General features: G+C 43.1%; 1 protein-coding gene, 1 non-coding gene and 1 pseudogene across 12 annotated transcripts in view; 1 reads left to right on the forward strand and 2 right to left on the reverse strand.

The window, feature by feature from the left end:
• Positions 1-27,762, reverse strand: part of ATXN2 (ataxin 2) — a 155,187-nt gene that overhangs the window by 109,862 nt on the left and 17,563 nt on the right. The window lies entirely within an intron of this gene.
• On the reverse strand, positions 9,472-9,534 carry LOC119624017 (U7 small nuclear RNA). Its single transcript, XR_005240107.1, has one exon. It is a non-coding gene; the product is annotated as a U7 small nuclear RNA (small nuclear RNA).
• On the forward strand, positions 26,403-27,034 carry LOC103239130 (interferon-induced transmembrane protein 3 pseudogene; annotated as a pseudogene).

A 27,762-nucleotide genomic window follows, 5' to 3' on the forward strand; every position in this document is an offset into this window, starting at 1 on the left:
CAAGACCATCCTGGCTAACACAGTGAAATCCCATCTTTACTAAAATTAAAAAATTAGCTGGGTGTGGTGGCATGTGCCTGCAGTCCCAGCTACTAGGGAGGCTGAGGCAGAAGAATCACTTGAACCTGGGAAGCGGAGGTTGCAGTGAGCTGAGACCGCCCCATTGCACTCCAGCCTGGATGACAGAGCAAGACTCTGTCTCAAAAAAAAAAAAAAAACAAACCCAAACAAGAAAAACAGGTCATATGATTATAACCGCAGGAAAAAAAAAAAAAAAACTGAAAATAAGCTAAATCATTCAAAGCACTTTCATTTCTAAATAATATGTGTCTATATGTGTGGATTGTTAAAACAAGTGCCTTTCCTTGCCAACTCTCTCCCTTAGAAAAGATGCAGTACACAAAATTCAGCTGTCAAGTAAAGATGAACTCTATTTTTATGTGAATTACAGAATATAATACAACCTAAAGCTTATTCCACTGAAAAAGATTAGGGCCCTTAGAATAATTTAAAAACACCGTTAAAGTGAAATGTTACATTTCTCATAAACATTAGTCATGACAATAGGACTGGAATCTCGTTTTAATAAAATAATCACAACACTCAAACTAAAATTCAACGTTCAAGGAAAAGCACAATTCAGGGTCCAAAAAGTCTAGTAATATGACTGGTCCGTTCCTAGAAGAGTACACTCTAAACATTCTGAAGGCCAGTCCCAGCTTGGTCTCCAACTCTGTCACTTTCCTTACTTTCTTCTCTCATCCAGAAAACAATGACTTGAATCAAATGATATCTAGGATTCCCTTCATTTCTAACGTTCTAATTCTGTAACTGTTTGCCTCAAACATGGCACAGACATAAACTCCTGAAGTCTAAGGAATACGACTAATAATTTATCGTTCATAGATCTCACTACAAAAAAAGACACCATACTAAGTACCTCACATGGAACATGTCTAATCTATCACCTCTACTTTACAGGTGAGGAAACTGAGCCTTACCAATCAAATATCTTGACCAAAATCATCCAATTCATGAGCAGTAGAGCTGGTATTTAAACCAGGTATATCTGATTCCATGTCTAAGTTTTTCATTTCTAGGTTATGCTGCCTCTTTGAAACTGTATCACAAGGAATAAACTACCTCACCTAACAGAAATTCTGTACTTTTTCAAACATCATTTGAATTTATGGCTTTGGTGGGGGTAGCGGGTGGTTACTTATAGTCTGTACATGAAGGCAAAAATGCCTACATCTTACTTAGAAGGATGATCTGGTATCCTGGTGGTTGCTGAGATGTCAAGTTACAAAACCTTGAACAAATGCCACGAACTGTCCTTAAATTCATATGGCCTCCCTACAAAGCTATGTAAAATACTTAAAAACATAATCCCCTTTAAATAAGTCACATTGTTCTTTTTAGTGATTATGTGGTTACATCTTCAACTAATAAAAAGTAATTGTTTGACCATGGAGTTTACTCAACAGAACATATCATTCAACCAGGAAAGTATTATCATATAAAAAACAGTACAGAATGCAGAAACCACTGATTTCCACTGATCTATGACATGGTTGGACACCCAAGAAGAATGTTAGCATATCGAAGCAGTATTCTCTGAAATCCATTAAAGTCTAAATTCTTGTTTTTTGTATCCCTTCAAGTTATGCTTCACTTTTAATCTTTTCATTAGTATCTCAAACCAAGTATTTTACTATTTAATAGAGAAACAAATACTGAATTGCAATAAAAAAAGGCCAAGAGCACATTTTAGACCTAAGTATATTTATGGTTAGATAGATCAGGTTTAACAAAACACTAATATCCAGGACTCTATGCTTTCAATAGTTGCCGAATATGAAATTCAAGTGTGACTTAAAATGTCAGTCAAATTAATATAAAGAAATTTACATGCTGAATGTGGTAGCTCATGCTTGTAATCCCAGGACTTTGGGAGGCTGACGCAGGAGGATTACTTGAGTGCAGGAGTTTGAGATCAGTCTGGGCAACAAAGCAAGACCACGTTTCTACAAAAAATAAAAAATTAGCCATGTGTGGTGGCACAAGCCTGTGGACCCCGCTACTCGGTAGGGAGAGGTGGGAGGATCACTTGAGCCCAGGAGGTCAAGACTGCAGTGAGCTGTGATCATGCCACTGCACTCCAGCATGGGTGACAAGAGCAAAACCCTGTCTCAAAAAATAAGTAACTAAATAATAGTAATACAGAAGGGAGAAATCAATGGGGTTGTAAATCAAACAAGAATGGTATGAGCTGATAACTATTAAAGCTGGGTGATAAGTGTTCAGGGGTTCACTTTACCATTCTACTTTCAAACAATTTCCCTTAAAAAAAAAAAAAGAAAAGGAAAAAAACCCACCTTCTGATGTGATACAATAGGATAGAACTAATCAAGTTTACGGATCTACTACCAGTTTACGAGAAACATTAAGATGGAAGAATATATTAACTGATACCATGAGGTTACTCACAGTTTAAATCCAGAATGTAGTAAATGCAACATAAAAAATGACAGTTTTTCTTTTTTTTTTTTTATTTTCTGAGACAGAGTCTCACTCTGTTGCCAGGCTGGAGTGCAGTGGCACAATTTGGCTCACTGCAACCTCTGCCTCCTGGGTTCAAGCAATTCTCCTGCCTCAGCCTCCAAGTAGCTAGGACTACAGGCGAGCACCACCATGCCCAGATAATTTTTGTATTTTTAGTAGAGACAGGGTTTCACCATGTTGGCCAGGATGGTCTCGATCTCTTGACCTTGTGGTCCACTCGCCTCAGCCTCCCAAAGTGCTGGGATTACAGGCATGAGCTACCACGCCCGGCCAAAGATGACAGTTTAACAAATAAATCACATAGTACAAAAACACCATAGGAGGAGAACTTATAAATTTTAAAATACATATAAAAGCAATGCATAAGCTGGGCGTCATGGCTCAGACCTGCAATCCCAGCACTTTGGAAAGCCGAGATGGGTGGATCACAAGGTCAGGAGTTCGAGACCAGCCTGACCAACATGGTGAAACCCTGTTTCTACTAAAAACACAAAAATTAGCTGGGCGTGGTGGCACGCACCTGTAATCCCAGATACTTGGGGAGGCTGAGACAGGAGAATCACTTTAACCCGGGAAGTGGAGGTTCCAGTGAGCCAAGATTAGGCCACTGAACTCCAGCCTGGGCAACAGAGCGAGACTCCATCTCAAAAAAAAAAAAAACTTAATGCACTTAAAATTGTTGAAATGGTGTATTACATATATTGTACCAAAATTTAGGAGAACAAAACTCAGAATCTCTTCCCAAAGAAATTTCATTTGCAACAAGGTATGAAAGAGTTCATGATGCTTTCAAAGGCACTTGGTAGGAGGAGATTGGTAGAATCACTGGAGATAAGTGCTAAATTGTAGGTTGCCAAAACTAGGGAAAGAGCTGGGAGGACTCCTCCGTGGATCAGAACAAATTTAAAACACTGATCTCAGAAACTATCCCTTCAAAGAAGCTAAAATTTGATCAGATCAGTCTGTGGAGCAGTTTATGCCCCAAAGCATCACTGAAAAAAAATGCAGGCCCTCCACATCTGAGGATCTCACACTCTCAGATTCAACCACTCGAGATGAAAAACACTTAAAAATAAATACGATAAAAACAAACACATAAAAAATATGTAACAACTATTTACCTAGTATTTACACCATATTAGGTACTACAAGTAATCTAGAAATGACAAAGTATACAGGAGGATGTGCACAGGTATATGCAAATACTGTGCCATTTTATGAGGGACTAGAGCATCCATAAATTTTTATATCCAACAGGGGGGTCCTGGGACCAATCCCCCAAGGACACCAAGAAATGACTCTATAGCATCATCTAGTAATTTAGTGTAGCTTAACAGCTGGGTACAGTCAGGAAAAGAGACAAAGCCATGCCAAAATCACTGTGATTCCAGAATGATGGTAGGCATACCCAAGGCTGCATCCCAAGAAAAGCAGCATCAGATGCATCACACTGTACGGGGAGGGAAGAAGGACAGAACACTAAAATCATTCAGCCAGTCATTAGACAAATAAGCAAATAACAGTAACAACCACCCCCCCTCAACCATAGGCTAATGAGGACCAGTATCCAGAGTTACTACATTATTCAAAATGTCCAGTTTTCAACCAAAAATGACAAGACAAGCTAAGACACAGGAAAGTATAACCCCACCCACTGGAAAAAAAAGTAGGCAATAGAAATTGCTTGTATAACCAGATGTCTGATTTAATAAGAACTTCAAAAGTGGTCACTATAAACAGGTTTAAAGAACGAAAGAAAACCATAATTAATGCAGTAAAAGAAGGTATGATTGGCCAGGCACAGTGACTCATGCCTGTAATCCCAGCACGCTGGGAGGTCAAGGTGGGCTGATCACGAGGTCAGGAGATCGAGACCATCCTGGCTAACATGGTGAAACCCACTCTCTACTAAAAATACAAAAATTAGCTGGGTGTGGTGGCATGCACCTGTTGTCCCAGCTACTTGGGAGGCTGAGGCAGGAGAATCACTTGAATCCACGAAGCAGAGGTTGCAGTGAGCCAAGATCCAGCCTGGATGACAGAGCAAGACTCCATCCAAAAAAAAAAAAAAGATATGATTATCATATTGCATCAAATAAAGAATATTAATAAAGAGAAATTATTTTAAAGAAACCAAATGGAAGTCAAGTTGAAAATACAGTAACTAAAATGAAAAATTCACTAGAGAGCTAAAGAGAGATTTGAACTGACGAAATAACAATTTTGCAGACTGAGACAGATTATGCAATCCAAAGAACAGAGGGAATAAAGTATGAATAAAAATGAACAGTCTCGGTCGGGTGCAGAGGCTCACGCCTGTAATCCCAGCACCTTGGGAGGCCGAGACGGGTGGATCACGAGGTCAGGAGATGGAGACCATCCTGGCTAACACGGTGAAACCTCATCTCTACTAAAAACACAAAAACAAAATTAGCCAGGCGTGATGGTGGGCACCTGTAGACCCAGCTACTTGGGAGGCTAAGGCAGGAGAATGGTGTGAAAACAGGAAGCGGAGCTTGCAGTGAGCCAAGATCACGCCACTGCACTCCAGCCTGGGCAACAGAGCGAGACTCTGCCTCAAAAGAAAAAAAAAAAAAAAGAACAGTCTCTGGCCGGGCATGGTGGCTCACGCCTTAATCCCAGCACTTTGGGAGGCCAAGGCAGGTGGATCACCTCAGGTCAGGAGTTCAAGACCAGCCTGGCCAACATGTTGAAACTCCATCATTACTAAAAATACAAAAACTTAGCCAGGTGTGGTAGCAGACGCCTGTAATCCCAACTATTCAGGAGGCTGAGGCAGGAGAGCTGTTGAACCCAGGAGGTGGAGGTTGCAGTGAGCCAAGGTCGTGCCACTGCACTCCAGCCTGGGCAACAGAGCAAGACTCTGCCTCAAAAGAAAAAAAAAAAAAACAGTCTCTGGCCGGGCATGGTGGCTCATGCCTTAATCCCAGCACTTTGGGAGGCCAAGGCAGGTGGATCACCTGAGGTCAGGAGTTCAAGACCAGCCTGGCCAACATGCTGAAACTCCATCATTACTAAAAATACAAAAACTTAGCCAGGTGTGGTAGCGGACACCTGTAATCCCAACTATTCGGGAGGCTGAGGGAGGAGAACTGTTGAACCCAGGAGGTGGAGGTTGCAGTGAGCCAAGGTCCTGCCACTGCACTCCAGCCTGGGCAACAAGAGCAAAACTCCATCTCAAAAAAAAAAAAAAAAAAAAAAAAAAAAAAAATCATAAAAAATGCTACATTAGCAAATATTCACTTGGCTAGGCGCAGTGGCTCACATCTGTAATCCCAGCACTTCAAGAGGCCAAGGCAGGTGGATCACCTAAGGTCAGGAGTTCAAGACCAGCCTGGCCAACACAGCAAAACTCCATCTCTACTAAAACTACAAAAATTAGCCACATATGGTGGCACATGTCTATAATCCCAGCTACTCAGGAGGCTGAGGCACAAGAATCACTTGAAACTCAGAGGCAGAGATCATGACACTGCATTGCAGGCTGGGCGACAGAGCGAGACTCCATTTTTGTTTTTGTTTTTGTTTTTTTTTGAGACAGAATCTCCCTCTGTCGCTCAGGCTGGAGTGCAGTGCCGTGACCTCGACTCACTGCAATCTCCACCTCCAGTGTTCAAGCGATTCTCCTGCCTCAGCCTCCCAAGTAGCTGGGACTATAGGCGTATGCCACCACGCCCAGTTAATTTTTTGTATTTTTAGTAGAGACAAGGTTTCACCATGCTAGCCAGGACAGTCTCGATCTCCTGACCTTTTGATCCACCCACCTCAGTCTCCCAAAGTGCTGGGATTACAAGTGTAACCACCATGCCCGGCCTCCAGACTCCATCTTAAAAAAAAAAAAAGAAAGAAAATATTCACTTGCCAGGTACAATGGCTCACGCCTATAATGCCAACTAATCCAAAGACTGAGGCAGAAGGATCACTTGAGACTCAGAGTTCAAGACCATCCTGATCAACTTCGCAAGTCCCCATCTCTAACACAGTTTTAAAAAACAGTCAGGTGTTATGTGGGTGTCTGTAGTCCCAGCTACAGGTGGGAGGTTCACTTGAGCCCAGGAGTTTGAGGCTGCAGTGAACTATCATCATGCCACTGCACACTCTAGCCTTGATGACAAAGGACTCTATCTCTTAAAAAAGAGAAAAAGGAGGCCTGGTGCGGTGGCTCACGCCTGTAATCCCAGCACTTTGGAAGGCTTAGGCAGGCGGATCACCTGAGGTCAGGAGTTCAAGACCAACCTGACCAACATGGAGAAATCTCATCTCTACTAAAAATACAAAATTAGCCGGGCGAGGTGGCACATGCTTGTAATCCCAGCTACTCAGGAGGCTGAAGCAGAATTGCTTGAACCTGGTGGGGCAGAGGTTGCAATGAGCTGAGATTGCGCCACTGCACTCCAGCCTGGGCAATAAGAGGGAAACTCCGTCTCAAAAAAAAAAAAAAAATTGTACACAGAGTGATGGAAGAAAGAGGCATCACCACTTGGTAACACCATAGTAAATAACTGTTTCAGGCAAAAGTGTTCATAGACGCTAAATATACTAAGGGAAAGTAGAAACAGAGTATTTATATAACCACAAAGTAACTCTCAAGATACTGATGAAATGACAAAGTGAAAAATAACTTTATAGTGAAGAAACTTAGTGGACACAACCCTAACCAAGTGATCAAAGTTAACAACCCCAGTAATGGGACAAATATATATAATGCACTTTCTGATACTATGCAATGAGAAAAACACACAAATCATTTCTGTTGTATTCCTGCCAAAAATAAATATCTGAATCTAATGATAAGGAAACCTAAAATAAACCCTAATTGAGAGACAGTCTACAAAATAACCTATAATCTTCAAAAGTGTCAAGTCATAAAAGACAAAGGAACTGCTTTGGATTAAAGGAGACCAAAGATACACGATAACTGAAGGTAACAATCCTGGATTGGTTCTTGGACAGGGGGAGTAAATATATATATTCTACATATATATAGGTACATGTATATGTAGAATACATATATATAGAATACATATATATGTACACATAGTGCATATACATATATGTAGAATATATGTATTTACTGGTTCTTGGACCAGAAAAAAATGTTGATTTGTTGACTGTTTTAAAGGATATTAGAAGAAAAGGTCTGTAAACAGCATAACAGTTTGACACAAATATTAATCTCCTTAAACTGTACTGTGGTTTTGAAATAGAATGCCCTTGTTATTAGGAAATACAATTTGAAGTATTTAGGGCTAAAGAGGCATCATGTCTCTCATATGTTTAATAAGGTAATTTTTATCTTAAATCTTATATATACAAATACCAATACAGAGAAAACGTAAAGGTGAATATGGTAAAATGTTACTTGAAGAATGTAGGTGAAATATATAAGAGAATTATTTGTAGTATCTTTGCAATTTTTCTAAGTCTAAAATTATGTGTAAGCAAAATATTTTTAATTGGAAACTATAAGTGATATGACTTGTTAACTCTACTTAGTACACTGTCCAACACATTTTTTAAGTAATAATACTTAATCCTACTCAGCCTTGAAACTCAAACGCCATCTTTTCAGGAAGCCTTCCTTAGATTATCTCAATCAAATACACGATGCTGTTTTCAACTCTCCAGTTTAGATCTGTATTATAATTACTAGTGTATCTGTCATATGCCCACTACTCAGGACCATCACCTGACCATATTATGCTTCTGTGAAAATCAGAAAATGATGTCTCTTCCAGGGGGTCATAGCCCCACATTAGGGAAAACAGTATGGTTGGCAAGCAGCGTCTTTGTGAAAATTAAAAGGAGGCACCAGAAGCACACAGATACAGCCACAAAGGCACATTGTGTGGCCAAAGAAACAACTTGATTTCAACATCCATTCACACTTGGTCAGGAACTCTTGGACAAATGAAAACCTGAACAACCAAGCTTGGCGAAAGTATCTTTCTACCACTACCAGAATTAGCAGAGGAATCATGCCTCATATGATACACACTCAGTAAATATCCAATGAATTAACAGCCCAATCAGAACAGGGTAAAGAAAAAAAGAAGAAAGTTAAAAACTTTCCATTTCAGGCCAGGCTGGTGGTTCACGCCTGTAATCCCAGCACTTTGGGAGGCTGAAGCAGGTGGATCACGAAGTCAGGAGATTGAGACCATCCTGGCTAACATAGTGAAACCCCGTCTCTACTAAAAAAACAAAAAATTAGCCGGGCGTGGTGGCAGACGCCTGTAGTTCCAGCTACTTGGGAGGCTGAGGTAGGAGAATGGCGTTAACCCAAGAGGCAGAGCTTGCAGTGAGCCGAGATTGTGCCACTGCACTGCAGCCTGGGCGACAGAGCGAGACTTCATCTCAAAAAAAACCCACAACTTTTCATATCAAAGCTATCAATCTTTAAGTCAGGGGTCAGGAAACTACAGCCCACAACCTGTTTTGGTCTGGCTTCTGGACTAAGAATGATTTTTAAGTTATTCAAGAGTTGCTTATGGTAAAAGGAATTTGAGGGGAAATGGAAAAAAAAAATAGTAAGGATTGTTTAAAGAAAAAAGGATATGCAATAGAGAAGTTATATGGCCTTAAAGCCTAAAATACTTATTATCTGAGACTTTACATAAAAAGTTTGCCCATCCTGGCACTGAAGAAAAAAAAAAAAAAAGAAACCATAGCTGCAACAGCAACACAGCAATTAAAAATCAAGCAGAGCCAGGTGCAGTAGTGCAGCCTGTAGTCTCAGCTACTCACAAGGCTCAGATGAGAGGATCGCTTGAGCCCAGGAATTAAAGGCCAGTATGGGCAACATTACAAGACCTTTTTTTTAAAAAAAATGAAAGACAAAGTTGTTTATTATTTTACATGAATCAGTATTTACTACTTCTGCATGGGGGCATTTCTGGTAAAGACTGGAAAACCTGCTAGACAAATTCTGTAGGAGCTGTAACACTCTAGTACTTCTTTTCTCTTTTGTAGAGACGGGGTCACACTATATTGCCCAAGCTGGTCTCCAGCTCCTGAACTCAAGTGATCCTCCTACCTCAGCCTCCCAAAGTGCTGGGATTACAGGCATGAGCCACCATGCCTAGCCTCCAGTACTTACTTCTAAAATAAACTGCTGGATAGCATTAAATTATTTTCATGGAAATTTTATGCACACACAAGTAAGAAATGTCATGAAAGTCCCCATGTTCTCATTTAAGTAATGCTTTATATTAAAATTTGAGGTTGATCCACCTACTGAAGAAAAAACGGTATTTGAGGCCGGGCGCGGTAGCTCAAGCCTGTAATCCCAGCACTTTGGGAGGCCGAGACGGGCGGATCACGAGGTCAGGAGATCGAGACCATCCTGGCTAACATGGTGAAACCCCGTCTCTACTAAAAAATACAAAAAACTAGCCGGGCGAGGTGGCGGGCGCCTGTAGTCCCAGCTACTCGGGAGGCTGAGGCAGGAGAATGGCGTAAACCCGGGAGGCGGAGCTTGCAGTGAGCTGAGATCCGGCCACTGCACTCCAGCCTGGGCGACAGAGCGAGACTCCGTCTCAAAAAAAAAAAAAAAAAAAAAAAAGAAAAAACGGTATTTTACTAGTGTACCTATGATGGCAATACATGCACACCTCATTTTATTCTGCTTTGCTTTATTGAAATTCACAGATGCTGCATTTTTGACAAACTGAAGGTCTGTGGAAACCTTGAGTCGGGCAAGTCCATTAGTGCCGTATTTCCAGTAACATGTGCCTTCTTTGCGACTGTGCCACATTTTCATAAATCTCACAATATTATCAAACTTTGCCCAATTGTAATACTTTACAATTATTGTACCTGTTAGAATACAGATTGTATTTTACAATAATTGTAAATAAGAATTTACAATTATTATTGTATCTGTTACAGTAATCTCTAATCTGTAATCAGTAATCGTTGACATTACCCTGATTTGTTTTAAGGCACCACAAACTGTCCATATAAGACAGCAATCTTAATAAATGTTGTGTGTTATGACTACTCCACGAACCAGCAGTCAGCTTGTCTCTCTCCTTTCTCCTCGTGCCTCTCTATTCCCTGAGACACAATATTGAAATTAGGTCAATTAGGCCAGGCGCAGTGGCTCACACCTATAATCCCAGCACTTTGGGAGGCCAAGGCAGGTGGATCACTTGAGGCCAGGAGTTCGAGACCAGCCTGGCCCACATCGTGAAACCCCGTATCTACTAAAAATACAAAAATTAGCCAGAAGTGGTGGGCACCTATAATCCCAGCTACTCCCAAGTCACTTGAGCCCAAGAGGCGGAGGTTGCAGTGAGCTGAGATCATGCCACTAAACTCCAGCATGAACAACAGAGAGTGAGATGCTACCTCAAAAAGAAGGGGAGGAGGCCGGGCGCGGTGGCTCACACCTGTAATCCCAGCACGTTGGGAGGCCGAGGCGGGCGGATCACGAGGTCAGGAGATCGAGACCACCCTGGCTAACACAGTGAAACCCTGTCTCTACTAAAAATACAAAAACTTAGCTGGGCGTGGTGGCGGGCACCTGTAGTCCCAGCTACTCGGGAGGCTGAGGCAGAAGAATGGTGTGAACCCGGGAGGCAGAGCTTACAGTGAGCTGAGATGGCGTCACTGCACTCCAGCCTGGGGGACAGAGCGAGACTCCGTCTCCAAAAAAGGGGGGCGGAGGGGAGGAGAGAAAGAGAGAGAGAGAGAGAAAGAGAGAGGGAGAAAGAGAAAGAGAGAAAGACAGAAAGATATTCTGTAAGGTTACTGTTGCCATTCATAGTCATTCTCTGATGGATCTGGGCAAAATAAATTAAAAACTTTCTGAAAAGTATTCACCATTCTAGATGCCAAGGAAAATGCCATCCATGAGCATGGGAGGAGGTTAAAACATCAACATTAGTGGAGTTTTAGAGGAAACTGCTTTTTTTTTTTTTTTTTTTAAGATGGAGTTTCGCTCCTGTTGCCCAGGCTGGAGTGCAACCTCCACCTCCCAGGTTTAAGCGATTCTCCTGCCTCAGTCTCCGGAGTAGCTGGGATTATAGGTTCCCGCCACCATGCCTGCCTAATTTTTGTATTCTTAGTAGAGACAGGGTTTCACGACGTTTGTCAGACTGGTCTTGAACTCCTAACTTCAGCTGATCTGCCCTCGTTGGCCTCCCAAAGTACTGGGATTACAGGCATGAGCCACTGTGCCCGGCCAGGAAATTGCTTATAATCCTCATGAATGATTTTGCGGGGTTCAAGACGTCAGTAGAGCAAGTAACCGCGGATGTGGTAAAAAAAAAAAGCAAGAGAACTAAAATTAGAAGTGGGGTCAGAAGATGTAACTGAATTGCTGCAATCTCATGATAAAACTTGAATAGATGAGGAGTTGCTTCTTATGGATAAGCAAAGAAAGTGGTTTCTTAAGATGGAATCCACACCTGGTGAAGCTGCTGTGAGCACTGTTGAAATGACAACAAGATTATTAACATTCCAGAAACAGGCCAGGTGCGGTGGCTCACACTTGTAATCCCAGCACTTCGGGAGGTTGGGGCAGGCAAATCACAAAGTCAGGAGTTCAAGACCAGCTTCACCAATATGGTGAAACCCCATTTCTACTAAAAATACAAAAATTAGCCTGGCATGGTGGCATGTGCCTGTAGTCCCAGCTACTCAGGAGGCTGAGGCAGGAGAATCACTTGAACCCAGAAGGCAGAGGTTGCAGTAAGCTGAGATTTCGCCATTGCACTCCAGCCTGGGAGACAGAGCGAGACCCCATCTCAAAAAAAAAAAAAAAAAAGAACTTGAGGTCAGGAATTCAAGACCAGACTGGCCAACATGGTGAAACCCCATCTCTACTAAAAAGACAAAAATTAGCTGGGTATGGTGGTGTGCACTCATGGCTCCAGCTACTCGAGAGGCTGACACAGGACAATCGCTTGAACTTGCGAGGCAGAGGTTGCAGTGGGCCGAGATTGTGCCATTGCACTCCAGCCTAGGCAACAGACTCTGTCTCAAAAAAATAAACATACATTTTCATATGTTTGTCTGTCTTATTCACTGTGTTAATTAACAAGCAAAACAATATATACAATCTAATGCATCCTGATAACTGACAAACATTAAATAATCTAAGAATAAAATTACCTTCCATTATTGTTTCAACAACTGGGGGAGGCCAGACGTAGTGGTTCACACCTGTAATTCCAGCACTTTGGGAGGCTAAGGCAGGTGGATTGCCTGAGGTCAGGAGTTCAAGACCAGCCTTGCCAACATGATGAAATCCCCTCTCTACTAAAAATACAAAAATTAGCCGGGCATGGTGGCACACGCGTGTAATCCCAGCTACTTGGGAGGCTGAGGCAGGACAATCGCTTGAACCTGGGAGGCGGAGGTTGCTGTAAGCCAATATGACAATGTACTCCAGCCTGAGTGACACGGCAAGACTCCGTCTCAAAAAAAAACCAAACAAAAAAAAAATTGGGGGGGAAAAACCCTGCAATTTCTACTGGTACTGTCACCATACAATATAAGTATAGAGCTTCATGTCTTTTTATTTTTCACCATTCTGCTCATCCATCACCATTTTCAACACTACTCCTCTATATATCCTTCAGTAGTTTCTAATGCTATTTCAACAAGGTCTGGGTAACAGATTTTTTTATATAATCAAAACATTTCATTGATCCAGGTCTCTAGAATCACACTGGTTGTATAAAAGTAACTAATTTTCTTTGGCATAAGGGTACTACATACCTCTAACTCCCTTCCAGTAAAACTGTAAGAATGCTCTTCCCTCCAGCTATTCACACGGCTGCCCCCTTCTTGTTAGTTACCAACTTAAACGTCACCTCCTGAGAGAGGCCTTCTCAAACTATCCCATCTACAGCAGCTCCCCAACTACTATTATGTCTACCTGTTTTAATACTTAAGTAACTAATATTTAGTACATCAATTAGACAATTAACTAAAATCTAGAAATCAAGTTCCACCTCTCAAGGTTAACTCACTTAGGTGAGTCATTTTGTTCTTCCCATTTCAGGCTTCTTGTTGTTGTTGTTTAGATTATTATTAGAAAGGGAAATCCAATACCACTTATTGAATATTTTCTCCCTAAAAAGATGAGTCAAATGAAGTGGCAGCAGGGGGTGGGCCATGACAACCCAAACATAGTAAAGCTAGAGGTTTTTTGTTTTTTTGGGTTTTTTTAAGCAAACTGAGGTGGGAAGGCAACTCTAAATTCACACAGAACTGCCAGATTATAATCATTTAGGATCATTGTTTCAAAACAATTACCATTCACACAAGAACTAGTATCAGCATTAAGAGCTTGGGTTCAAATTCCGACCCCATCACTTCTCAGCTCTGTGGCCTTAATCCTGTGACTTCAGCTCTCCGTGTTTCAATTTCAACATCTATGAAATGAAGATAAAAATAGTACCTTCTCAAAAGAAAAAAAACAGTATCTTCTCATAAGGTTGTGGAAATTAAGTAATATTCCATACAGACAGCATAGCTTAAAACAGTGCCTGGTACGTTAAGTGCTTAATAACTGCTAGCTAATATAATTATTTTCCTCATATTCCAGCATACACTAGAGTAGTAAAGGAGAAAAAAAGGCCAGTTGCAGTGGCTCACACCTGCAATCCCTCTGGGAGGTCAAGGTGAGTCCAGGAATTTAAGACCAGCCTAGGCAACATGGCGAAACCTCGTCTCTACAGAAAAATTTAAAAATTAGGCAGATGTGGTGGATTATGCCTACAGTCCCAGTTATTTGGGAGCTGAGGTGGGAGGATCACTAAGCCCAGGATGTCGAGGCTGCAGTGAGCCAGGATCACACCAATGAACTCTAGCCTGAGTGACGGAGCAAGACCCTGTCTTAAAACACCACCACCACCACCATCCACACCCTCTTTATGTGAAGTTTTACCCCTTCAGTGCCTTTACCCCTTAAGTCCCTCTAGAGAAAGGGATAAGAGGCTTGGTCATGAAGCCATGAACAATTAGATCTACCTAGACACACCAAAAAATCCAAACAACTCCAGTAGAAAAGGATCTTAGGGCTCTAGTCCCATGCTGTCCAACAGAACTTTGTGCAATGAAGAAAATGTCCTATGTCATGTTCTCCAATATTGTAGCCATTAGGCATATGTGGCAGCTAAGCACTTGAAATGTGGCTAGTATGGCTGAGGAACTGAAATATTTAAATTTTAATCAACATAATTTTAAATTTAAAGAACCATGTGTGGAAGTAGCCACAGTACTGGACAGTGCCCATTCCCATCTTCTCAAGTTCTCCAGATAGCAAGCCACCCACCTTCCACGGCATTCATATCACCTCTGACTTACGCACCAACAATGCTTCCTGACAGGAAACTCAAGTCTCTCCCAATGATCTACCCATTGCTCACAAATGTATCCCTTCCTAGAGGCCACAGAACAATTGTATTCCCCTTCAAAAGACTATCAGTGGAGGAGAGGAGAGTATAGCTGACACAAGGTTGGCCATTTACTGATAACTGCTAAAGCTTAGTGACAGGTACATAAGATTCATCCAACTGTTCTCTTTTTAAATACGTTGAAATTTTATATTTTAAAAACCTTATTAGTGTTTACTTCAAGCTCATTTTCTAACTGAAACATATTCTTTCAAATGTGTTTCCTTACTTTCAGTGAGGACTCCCTCCAATTCTTTTATCACACTATGAACCAAATTTTTTCTACATACACCAAGTATATAGCATCCCCGTGGTTTAGCACAAACTTTTCCCTGCCTGAACTTCCTCCTCTCTTACATGGCCTCACTGAAAACTGCTTATCATCCTTGAAGATCCTTCTCAACTCTCACCATTTTGAAGCCCTTTTTCTTCACTGCCCACCCATGGCAGTCCCCTCCCAGTGCTACCAGTTTAAACTATCTGCACGCCTGCCTTCTCTACATTGGGTTACCTGGAAGCACAGATAATGTTTCATTCATCTTTGTCTCTGTACTAGTCTGACAGTGTCAACTGTATAATGAATTAATGAATATACAAACTCAATGAAATGCTAAACTGCATCCATTCATACTGTACTACCCCAAGCCCATCAATACCACTTTTCAACCTTAACTTGCTGGTGTAGTTACTACTGGTTTCCAAACACACTAATAAGAACAGCTAAAAGTTACTGAGCACTTATTATTTGCCAGACACTGATTTAAGCGTGTTACACGTTTAATTCATTTAATCCTCTTCCATCCCCTTTTTACAGGGGAAGAAACTTAAGCTAAGTGAAAATAACTCGCCTTACATCACCAAATATGAAGCAGCAGGAATGCGAATACTAGTCGTAAAGTCCCTGCTCCTGTGTACAATAAAGAAGTCAAATCATAACGATCTCAAACACAAGCTTCCAATCGTAAAATTCAGATTTGGGAAAGGGGATTAGGATGCGAAATAGGAATACTGACCTGTAAAAAGAAAAAATAACTTTAGGCATTCTCCATAAAACAGTGTGAGGGAAAATAGTAATCTTTTTATTCTTGTAATTTATAGTAAGCTACTATTGAATAAGAAAGCTAACTTGTACCAGACAAGGTTAAGTTCCACAGGAACTCTTTTTTAATTATTAGAATTAGTTTCATGGAAGATTTGGGCTAGATCTTAAAGGGTAAGTATAAGGATCTCGAATGGCAGAACAATGATGGAGAAGCAAGCAAGAGGCAGACGCTGGGCACTGAACCTCCACAAGCAGTGAGGAAGGAGACCATCTTGATTTAAATGGAGGTCTTATTTTTGAAGAGTTAATGGTAAACATGATCAGAAAGGTAAAATGGAGTTCTACCAGGGGTCAGCAAATGCCCATGGGCCTATGGCCTATTTTTATATGGCTTAAAGCTCAGAACATTTTTTTTTTTTTTTTTTTTTTTGAGACGGAGTCTTGCTCTGTTGCCCGGGCTAGAGTGCAATGGCCGGATCTCAGCTCACTGCAACCTCTGCCTCCCGGGTTTACGCCATTCTCCTGCCTCAGCCTTCTAAGTGACTGGGACTACAGGCGCCCGCCACCACGCCCGGCTAATTTTTTGTATTTTTTAGTAGAGACAGGGTTTCACCGTGTTAGCCAGGTTGGTCTCGATCTCCTGACCTTGTGATCCGCCCGTCTCGGCCTCCCAAAGTGCTGGGATTACAGGCTTGAGCCACCGCGCCCGGCCAAAGCTCAGAACATTTTTTACACTGTAAAGAGCTTTTAGGTCAGGCGCGGTGGCTCACGCCTGTAATCCCAGTACTTTGGGAAGTGGAAGTGGGCAGATTACCTGAGATCAGGAGACCAGCCTGGCCAACATGGCGAAACCCCATCTTTACTAAAAATACAAAAATTAGCCGGGCATGGTAGCATGCACCTGTAATCCCAGCTACTCAGGAAGCTGAGACAGGAGAATCGCCTGAACCCAGGAGGCAGAGGCTGCAGTGAGTCAAGATTGTACCACTGCACTCCAGCTTGGGCAACAGAGCAAGATACTGTCTCCAAAAAAAAAAAACAGCTTTTAAAGTATGTAAAGAAAAACATGCAAACACTCACAAAAAGGGGACTATATATGGCCTGCAAAGCCTAAAATATTAACTATCGGGCTGGGCACGGTGGTTCACACCTGTAATCCCAGCACTTTGGGAGGCTGAAGCAGGTGGATCATCTGAGGTCAGGAGTTTGAGACCAGCCTGACCAAAATGGTGAACCAACCCCATCTCTATTAAATACAAAAAAATCAGTCGAGCATGGTGGCACATGCCTATAACCCCAGCTACTTGAGAGGCTGAGGCACGAGAATCACTTGAACCCGGGAGGCAGAGGCTGCAGTGAGCCAAGACGGCACCAATGCACTCCAGCCTGGGCAACAAGAGCAAAACTCCATCTCAAAACAACACAAAACAAAACAAAACACAAATTTACTATCTGGCCCTTTATGAAGTTTGCCAGGCCTTGGATTAGGTCATAGAAAGCTGTGAAAGAGAAGACTCCCTCAGGCTTGGGAATAGGGTGATTTTTAAGCAGAGGGGTTACCCAACACAAGTAGAGTTGAAGCCTAACAGCAAAAGGTAGGCTAGGCTAAACCCATGGATAAAATCAATGTATCGTAGTAATTAACAATAAAATGTACAACCACCTGATATTATTGTTTGGCCCAAATAAATAACAGTATAGCCAGGAATTTGCATAAAAAAAGCCACAGAGGAAAGAAATTATTTCCTCAACTATTACATTCATTCTCTCTGGAAGACTAACATGTACTGCTGAAGTCTTGTTCAGTGCCCTTCTAGCCCCAGACTTTGCAGCCTACCAAAATGGACTGAGACAGTGAAAGCGTGGGCAAATGAGTTCCATACTCTAATTTTCCTACAAAAACATCCTAAGTGGTGTGTGGGTTCTTAGATCAAGTCGCAAACACATTCACAGCCCATGATATCGTACAACACTACTTTTAGTTCAAATTAATTATGAGTAACAATGGACTATCTGCCAAAATAAGCAGCTGCAGAAAACTAACCATCATTTATGATGCTCTTTCCAAATTTCAAAATTTAAAAAAAAAAAAAAGGAATTATAAATAAACTTTTTGATCGAAACTCACTGATAGAGAACTGCCAGGACTAAAGCATGGTTGACAGAAGGAATTTTATGGTGGACAATATTGACTGGATTGTTTTCTTCATTTTTTTTTTTTTTTTTTTTTGAGATGGAGTCTTGCTTTGTCGCCCAGGCTGGAGTGCAATGGAGCAATCTCAGCTCACTGCAATCTTCACCTCCCAGGTTCAAGAGATTCTCCTTGCCTCAGTCTGCCCAAGTAGCTGAGATTATAGGTGCCTGCCACCACACCTGGCTTTTTTGTATTTTTAGTAGAGATGGGGTTTAGTCATGTTGGCCAGGCTGGTCTCAAATTCCTGACCTCAGGTGATCCACCCGCCGCAGCCCCTCGAAGTGCTGGGATTACAGGCCTAAGCGACTGCTCCCAGTCTTCTTCACTAATTTTTAGTGGCTTTTGTCATATCTCTATATTACAGGCAGTGGAACACAGTTATTAAAAAGCAAAGACTTTGAAATCTCACAAGGTTAAAAATCTCAGCTTTGTCACTTCCTATCTCTTTGACCTAAGGGCAATTTCCTTAATTTCTCATATCCATCACTCCCTCATCTGTAAAAAGGATATAGCACTACCAGTCTGACAGGCTGGGCTGTTATAAGACTTAAAAGATATACAAGTAATGCTCTTGGCACAGCTCTCCTGAAATCTAATAGGCACACAATAAATGGTATTTTATTACATAATATTTATTACATAAATAAAATGTTCATCATCTCTTTTCACATCATAGATAGCTAAATGTGGTTTTTTTCTTCAGAAAAAATGGCCACTACTACCACTTGGCTCAGAAATGCTAGTTTTTTTCTAAAATGTTTTATATAGAAAAAATTTTAATAATCAAAAGACATTCTTATATATTTCCTTACCCTTTTAGATTGGGTTAAAAAGTATGGAGACTTCCAGCTGGGTGCGGTGGTTCACGCCTGTAATCCCAGCACTTTGGGAGGCCAAGGCAGGCAGATCACAGGCAGAGGTCAGAAGATCGAGACCACGGTAAAACCCTGCCTCTACTAAAAATACAAAAAATTAGCTGGGTGCGGTGGCAGGCGCCTGTAGTCCCAGCTACTCGGGAGGTGGAGGCAGGAGAATGGCGTGAACCCGAGAGACAGGGCTTGTCGTGAGCTGAGATCGCACCACTGCACTCCAGCCTGGGCAACAGAGCAAGACTCTGTCTCAAAAAAAAAAAAAAAAAAAACTATGGAGACTTCCTATAGCATTTATAGACTATGAATGACTAAATTCCCTACCTGTCACAAATGTAAATTCCTCATTTTCTTTATTTCTTCCCTTTTTTTTGGCAGTGGGGGGATAGGGTCTCTGTCACCTGGGATGGTAAACAGTGGCTCAAACATAGCTCACTGCAACCTCGAATTCCTGGGTTCAAGTGACCCTCCTGACTCAGCCTCCCAAGTAGCTGAGACTATAGACAAGCACCACCATGCCCAGCTAATTTATTTTTGTAGAGATGGGACCTCACTATGTTGCCCAGGCTGGTCTTGAATTCCTGAGCTCAAACAATCCTCCTCCCTTGGCCTCCCAAAGTGCTAGAATTACAGGTGTGAGCCACTGCACCTAGCCAAAATTCCTCATTTCTTTCCATTTTTCACATTGTTGAAGTACAGTCCTTCACCCAGAGAAGCTAGTGACTCAAGTTCCTGACTGATTAAAAGAAACTAATCATAACATTTTCTAATACCATCACTGGTTTTCTGGTCCTGTTCTCACTTGCATATACCTTTCAGAGATCCAAAACACAATGATAGTAACTCATTCATTCCGTCTCTGCCACTTTCTGAGTGAATTTGAATAGGTCACTTAACCTCTCTGGGCCTTCATTTCCTCATGGGTAAAATGGGGACAGGATAACGGATGATCTAACAGGGCTATGTGGTAATCACATGAGATTATGTATGCCCTGGGAGAATAAACTCAGGGTAGGGCCCGGTCCACTCAATCCTGTTTCCCTCCTTTTTAATTATGACCCTAATCAATTTTTACAAGCTGAGGTCAGAAAGCTTCTCAAACATACTTATTTCTGTGCCTAGCCAGTGGCTGTCCCTGAAGCACTAAAAAGAACAAGACCCCTAGCAACATACCAGACTGCTGATGACAGGGGCTGGAGCACAGTGATGTGACCATAGCTCCTGCAATCTTGAACTCCTGGGCTCAAACAATCCTCTCACTTCAGCCTCGTGAGTAGCTGAAATTACAGGTGTGTGCTACCATCCCCCATTAATTAAAAAATATTTTTTGAAGGCCGGGCGTGTTGGCTCAAGCCTGTAATCCCAGCACTTTGGGAGGCCGAGACGGGCGGATCACGAGGTCAGGAGATCGAGACCATCCTGGCTAACACGGTGAAACCCCGTCTCTACTAAAAATACAAAAAACTAGCCGGGCGAGGTGGCGGGCGCCTGTAGTCCCAGCTACTCCGGAGGCTGAGGCAGGAGAATGGCGTAAACCCGGGAGGCGGAGCTTGCAGTGAGCTGAGATCTGGCCACTGCAGTCCAGCCCGGGTTACAGAGCAAGACTCCGTCTCAAAAAAAAAAAAAAAAAATATTTTTTGTAGAGATGGGGTCTTGTTATGTTTCTCAGCCTGGTCTTGAACACCTGACCCTTCCCACTTCAGTCTCCCCATGGCGTGGGGAGGTTTACAAATATGACCCAGACCCATTCTTCGGACGGTTTTTTTTTTTTTTCTGGTTTTTTTTTGTTTTGTTTTTCTCTTCATCTAAAAGAACTCCTTTCAAGATTTTATGAGGCAGAAGTAAACAGTACCATCTCAAACACCTCAATACCATAAGGTGGCAGGGGTAATGTGAACTTTCTGTCTAGTCTATACTATCACATAAGCTCCAGAGAGAGACCTCATCTGGCTTATTCACTACTGTATTCCCAAGCCTCACAAGCAGGAGGTATACCAAAAATAAAAAAAAGGGGAGGGAATTAAACGTGGTATGCCTCTAAATGCCATGCTTTCTACATGACAGCTTTTTCTTGACAGGGTCAACTCCTACTGCCTAATAATAAAACCAACAGCCGGGCACGGTGGCTCACGCCCATAATCCCAGCACTTTGGGAGGCCGAGGTGGGTGGATCACTAGGTCAGGAGTTTGAGAACAGTCTGGCCAAGATGGTGAAACCCCATTTCTACTGAAAATAACAAAAATTAGCAAGGCATGGTGGTGGGCGCCTGTAATCCCAGCTACTTAGGAGGCTGAGGCAGGAGAATCGCTTGAACCTGGGAGGTGGAGGTTGCAGTAACCCGAGATCATGCCACTGTACTCCAGCCTAGGTGACAAGAGAGAAACTCCATCTTAAAATAAATAAAGTAAAATAAAATAAAACAAAACAAAACAAAACCAATAGTCTGGCTGGGCACCATGGCTCACACCTATAATCCCACCTCTTTGGAAGGTCGAGGTAGGCAGATCACTTGAGAACAGGAGTTCGAGACCAGGCTGACCAACATGGTGAAACCCCATTTCTACTAAAAATACAAAAATTAGTCAGGCACAGGAGTACATGCCTGTAGTCTCAGCTACTCGGGAGGCTGAAACAGAAGAATCACTTGAACCCAGGAGGCAGAGGTTGCAGTGAGCTAAGACTGCACCACTGCACACCACTGTACCTCAGCCTGGGCAACACAGCGAGACTCCAGCTCAAAAAATAAAAATAAAAATAAAACCAATAGTCACATATTCAACAAATTATTATTATTATTTTGAGACGCAGTCTCATTCTGTCGCCCAGGCTGAAGTCCCCTGGCACGATCTCTGCTCACTGCCTCCTGGGTTCAAGAGAATCTCCTGCCTCAACCTTCTGAGTCACTGAGACTATAGGTGTGCCACCACAAATAGCCAATTTCTGTATTTTTAATAAACACAGGGTAGGCCAGGCGCAGTGGCTCATGCCTGTAATTTCAGCACTTTGGGAGGCCGAGGCGGGTGGATCACGAGGTCAGGAGATTGAGACCATCCTGGCTAACATAGTGAAACCCCGCCTCTACTAAAAATACAAAAAATTAGCCGGGCGTGGTGGCAGGCGCCTGTAGTCCCACTCCTGCTGAGGCAGGAGATGGCGTGAAACCAGGAGTCGGAAGTTGCAGTGAGCTGAGATTGCGCCACTGCACTCCAGCCTGGGCGACAGAGTGAGACTCCGTCTCAAAAACAAACAAACAAACAAACAAACAAACACGGGTTTTCACCATGTTGGCCACGCTGGTCTTGAACTCCTGATCTCAGGGGATCTGCCCGCCTCGGCCTCCCAAAGTGCTGGGATTATAGGCGTGAGCCACTGCACCTGGCCACAGCAAATTGATAACTTACTAAGCATACAAAGTTGTACAAGGCACTTGTTCCTACTGTCAAGATGCTCTAAATCTAGAAGGAAGATAATGCAAATACTTCCACATAAGTCAGATCCCAAATAAAGACATGCACCGCATGTTTCAGTTAACAACAGACCTATATACAATGATCAACTAGTAAGTTAAATTAAATTTATTCTTAAAGAAAGGTATTTTTGACCAGGCACAGTGGCTCACACCTGTAATCCCAGCACTTTGGGAGGTCAAGGTGGGTAGATCACTTGAGGTCAGAGGTTACAAGTCTTAACTCCTAACCACACTGAACTTTCTGTCTGCAGAGAGTACTGGTCAAGAGTTCACAAAATGGCTAGGCATGATGGTGTGCACCCACAGTCCCAGCTTCTTGGGAAGCTGAGGTGGAAGGATTGCTGGAGCCCAGGAATTCAACGCCCTGGGCAACACAGCAAGACCTCATCTCTGGCCGGGTGCGGTGGCTCACGTCTGTAATTCCAGCACTTTGGGAGGCCGCAGCAGGTGGATCACCTGAGGTCAGAAGTTCGAGATCAGCCTGGCCAACATGGTGAAACCCCATCTCTACTAAAAACACAAAAATTAGTCGGGTGTGGTGGCACACACCTGTAATCCCAGCTATTCAGGAGGCTGAGGCAGAATAATCGCTTGAACCTGGGAGGCCGAGACTGCAGTGAGCGGAGATAATGCCACTGCATTCCAGCCTGGGCGACAGAGCAAAACTCTGTCTCAAAAAACAAACTAAGAAAGATATTTATCAATTTAGTGTATCCTAACTGTACAGTGTTCATCTATGGTAGTATACAGTAATGTCCTAGGCCTGCACATTCACACACCACTCATACAATGACTCATCCCAAGCAACTTCCTGTCCTGCAAGCTCCATTCACGGTAAGTGACCTATTCAGATATACCACTTTTATCTTCTGTGCTGTATTTTTACTTATCTTTTCTATGTTTAGATATGTTTAGATACATAAATACTTAACATTATGTTACCACTGCCAACAATATTCAGTACAGTAACATGCTATATAGATTTGTAGCCTAAGAGTAATACTGTGTACCACAGCCTATGTGTGTAGTAGGTATACCATCTAGGCTTGTGTAAGTATACTCTATATTTGAACAATGATGTGATCACCTAAAAAATTTCTCACAACACATCCCCATCATTAAGCAATGCATAAACACAATTTCTCATCACCGAAGATGGTATGAATGTCAAATAAACACATGAAAAGATGCTCAATATCACTTTGCATTAGGGAAATGCAAAAGAAACCCACAATGAGGCCAGGCACAGTGGCTCACTCGTGTAATCCCAGCACTCTGGGAGGCTGAGGTAGATGAATCACTTGAGCCCAAGAGTTCAACACCAGTCAGGGCAACATAGTGAGACCTCTTCTCAACTAAAAATCAAAGCAAATTACCAGGTGTGGTGGTACACGCCTGTGGTCCCAGCCAGGAGGCTGAGGCAGGAGGATCACTTGAGCCCAGGAGGTCAATGTTGCAGTGAGACAATATCGCACCACTGCACTCCACCCTGGGTGACAGAACAAGACCCTGTCTCAAAAAAAAAAAAAATTAATACACTGTTAGGGGAAGAAAATATAGTACAGTCACTTTAGCAAACAGTTTAGCAATTACTTTTAAAATTAAATAAACACTCACAGGATTATATGTACCCTGGAAAAATAAACACTTTCCACAAAATCCAGCAATCTCATTTCCATGCATGCCAACCAAGAGAAATAAAATCGTATGTTCACACAAAACCTGTACATAAATATTCACACCAGCTTTATTTTTGTCTTTCTTTTTTTTTTGAGACAAGAGTTTCGCTCTTGTTGCCCAGGCTGGGGTGTGCAATGGTGCAATCTCAGCTGACTGCAACCTCCACCTCCCGGGTTCAAGCAATTCTATTGCCTCAGCCTCCTGGCTGGGTTTACAGGCATGCACCACCACGCCTGGCTAACTTCATATTTTTAGTAGAGATGGGGTTTCTCCATGTCAGTCAGGCTGGTCTCAAACTCCCAACCTTAGATGATCCGCCTGCCTCGGCCTCCCAAAGTGCTGGGACTATAGGCGTGAGACATCGCACCTAGCCTCCAGCTTTATTTTTAATAGCCAAAACCTGCTAACTCAATGTCCACCAGTAGATGAACAAACTGGTACATGCATATAATAGACTACTACTCAACAATAAAGAGAAAGAAACTACAGAGTAACATGCAATAGTACAGATGACTTTCTTTTATTTTGAGACAGAGTCTCACTTTGTCACCCAGGCTGGAATGCAGTGGCTCGATCTTGGCTCACTGCAACCTCTGCCTCCTGGGTTCAAGCGATTGTCCTGTCTCAGCCCCCTCGAGTAGCTGGGATTACAGGAGCGCGCCACTGTGCCCAGCTAATTTTTGTATTTTTAGTAGACATGGGAGGTCCATCATGTTGGCCAGGCTGGTCTTGAACTCCTGACCTCCGGTGATCCACCCACCTCAGCCTCCCAAAGTGCTGGGATTACAGGTATGAGCCACCAGGCCCGGCCAGAGATGACGTCTTGCTGTGTTGCCCAGCGCCTTGAACTCCCGGGCTCCAGCGATCCTCCCACCTCAGCTCCCCAAGTAGCTGGGACTATGGGTGCACGCCATCATGCCTAGTCATTTTGTGAACTGTTGACCAATGCTCCTCTGCAGACAGAAAGTTCGGTGTGGTTAGGAGTTAAATGGGAAGAAAGAGGAGGCTGGGTGCAGTGGCTCATGCCTGTAATACCTTCCAACACTTTGGAAAGCCAAGGCAGGAGGTTCACTTGAGCCCAGGAGTTCGACACCAGCCTGGGCAACAGAGCAAGATCCTGTCTCGGGGGGGGGGGGGGGGGGGGGCGGGGGGGCAGGGATTAGCTGGACATGGTGATACACACCTGTAGCCCCAGGCCAGGTACTCAGCAAGCTGAGGTGGGATGAATGCTTGAGCCCAAGAATTCGAGGTTACACAGTTACAGTAAGCTATGATCGTGCCACTACACTCCACCCTGAGCAACAGAGAAAGACTGTCTCCAAAAAAACAAAAGATGACAATGGGAGGTGGGTGTAGTCCCAGCTACTCAGGAGGCAGAATCATCTGGGCTCAGGAGTTAAAGGTCAGCCTGAGCAACATAACAAGACCCTGTCTCTTAGGAACAAAACGGGAGGGGGAGGAAAGAGGAAGGGGTGGGAGAGACAGAGAAAGAAAAATAAAAGAGGAAATAAAAAGAGATAGAGAAAGGAAGGAAGGGGGGAGGGAGGGAAGGGAGGAGGCAGCAGGGAGGGGAGAAAAGAAGAAAGGAAAGGAAGGATGAAGAAAAAGAAAAATGACAGTGAAAGGCCAGGCATGGTGGCTCATGCCTGTAATCCCAGCACTTTGGGAGGCCGAGGCAGGTGGATCACCTAAGGTCATGAGTTTGAGACCAGCCTGGCCAACATGTTGATACCCCGTCTCTACTAAAATACAAAACTTAGCTGACCATGGTGGCAGGCGCCTGTAGTACCAGCTACTTGGGAGGCTGAGACAGGGGAATAGCTTGAACCTGGGAGAGGGAGGTTGCAATGAGTCAAGATTGCGCCATGGCACTCCAGTCTCGGCAACAGAGCGAGACTCCATCTCAGGGAAAAAAAAAAAAAAAAAAGCAATGTATTAGAAATACAAGTACATCAGATTCTAATGTCAGTTATGCAGCCAATGATGAGACACTCTGGCAAATAACCCTCTTGGTCTCAATTTCTTCACCTGTAAATAGAATGAGTACTAAAAAACCACCAGAGCCAGAGAAATCCAAACTATCAGGCAAAGGGAGGGGCCCACTAAGAACCAGCCCAGCAACCCGACCACAGCTGGTCTTCCCTGGACACCATGAACCACACTGTCCAAACCTCTTCACTCCCACCAACATCGGCCATCCCCCTAACTATGAGATGCTCAAGGAGGAGCAAGAGGTGGCTGCGCTGGGGGTGCCCCACAACCATGCTCCCCGATGTCCACCATGATCTACATCCACAGCGAGAACTCCATGCCCGACCATGTTGTCTGGTCCCTGTTCAACACCTACTTCATGAACTCCTGCTGCCTGGGCTTCATAGCACTGGTCTACTCTGTGAAGTCTAGGGACAGGAAAATGGTTGGCGACCTGACCAGGGCCCAGGCCTACACCTCCACCGCCAAGTGCCTGAACATCTGGGACCTGACTGTGCACATCATCATGACCATTCTGCCCATCATCATCCTAGTGTTGATCTTTCATGTCTATCAATAGATCAGGAGGCATCATCTAGGCCAGGAGCTCTGCCCATGATCTGAATCCCACATACTCCACCTTCCATTCCTCGCCCTGCCCCCAGAGCCAAGTCCTGTATCAGCCCTTTATCCTCACACACTTTTCTACAATGGCATTCAATAAAGGGCTCGTGTTTCTGGTTAAAAAACAAAACAAAACAAACACCAGAGTCATTTCAACTCCAAATGTGTTTGACTCTACATTGTTGAATATCTACTATGTGCCAAGAACAGAACATAAGAATAATCTAGGCTGAGTGTGCTGGCTCACAGCCTTAACCCCAACACTTTGGGAGGCCAAGGCAAGACGACTACTTGAGGGCAGAAGTTCAAAACCAGCCTGGGTAACAGTGAGACTGTCTCTACAAAAAATTTTTTAAATTGTAGGGAGCAGCACTTTGGGAGGCCAAGGCAGACAGATCACTTGAGCTCAAGAGTTTGAGGCCAACCTGGGCAACATGGTAAGACCCTGTCTCTACTAAAAATACAAAAAATTAACCAGGCATGATGGTGCACGCATGTGGTACCAAGCTACTCAGGAGGACGAAGCATGAGAACTGCTTGAACTCGGGAGGTGGAGGTTGGAGTGAGTAGAAATTGCACCACCGCACTCCAGCCTGGGTGACAGAGCGAGACAGTGTCTCCAAAACAAAACAAGAAAACAAAAAAAAAAATTGAAGGGTGTAATGGTGCATGTGCCTGTGGTCCCAGCTACTCAGGAGGCTGAGACAGGAGGATCACTTGAGGCTGCAATAAGCCATGATCGCAATACTGTACTCCAATGTGGGCAATAAAGCAAGATTCCGTCTCAAAAAATGAATACATAAAAACAGAAAATATTAAGACTTTAGTATCTCACTTTATAAAGAAGGTATTGTTTCCCTTTTTTTTTTTTTTTTTTTTTTCCCCTGAGACAGAGACTCGCTCTGTCACCCAGGCT

This window comes from Chlorocebus sabaeus, chromosome 11 (assembly GCF_047675955.1).
Source record: "Chlorocebus sabaeus isolate Y175 chromosome 11, mChlSab1.0.hap1, whole genome shotgun sequence".
Lineage (NCBI taxonomy): Eukaryota > Metazoa > Chordata > Mammalia > Primates > Cercopithecidae > Chlorocebus > Chlorocebus sabaeus.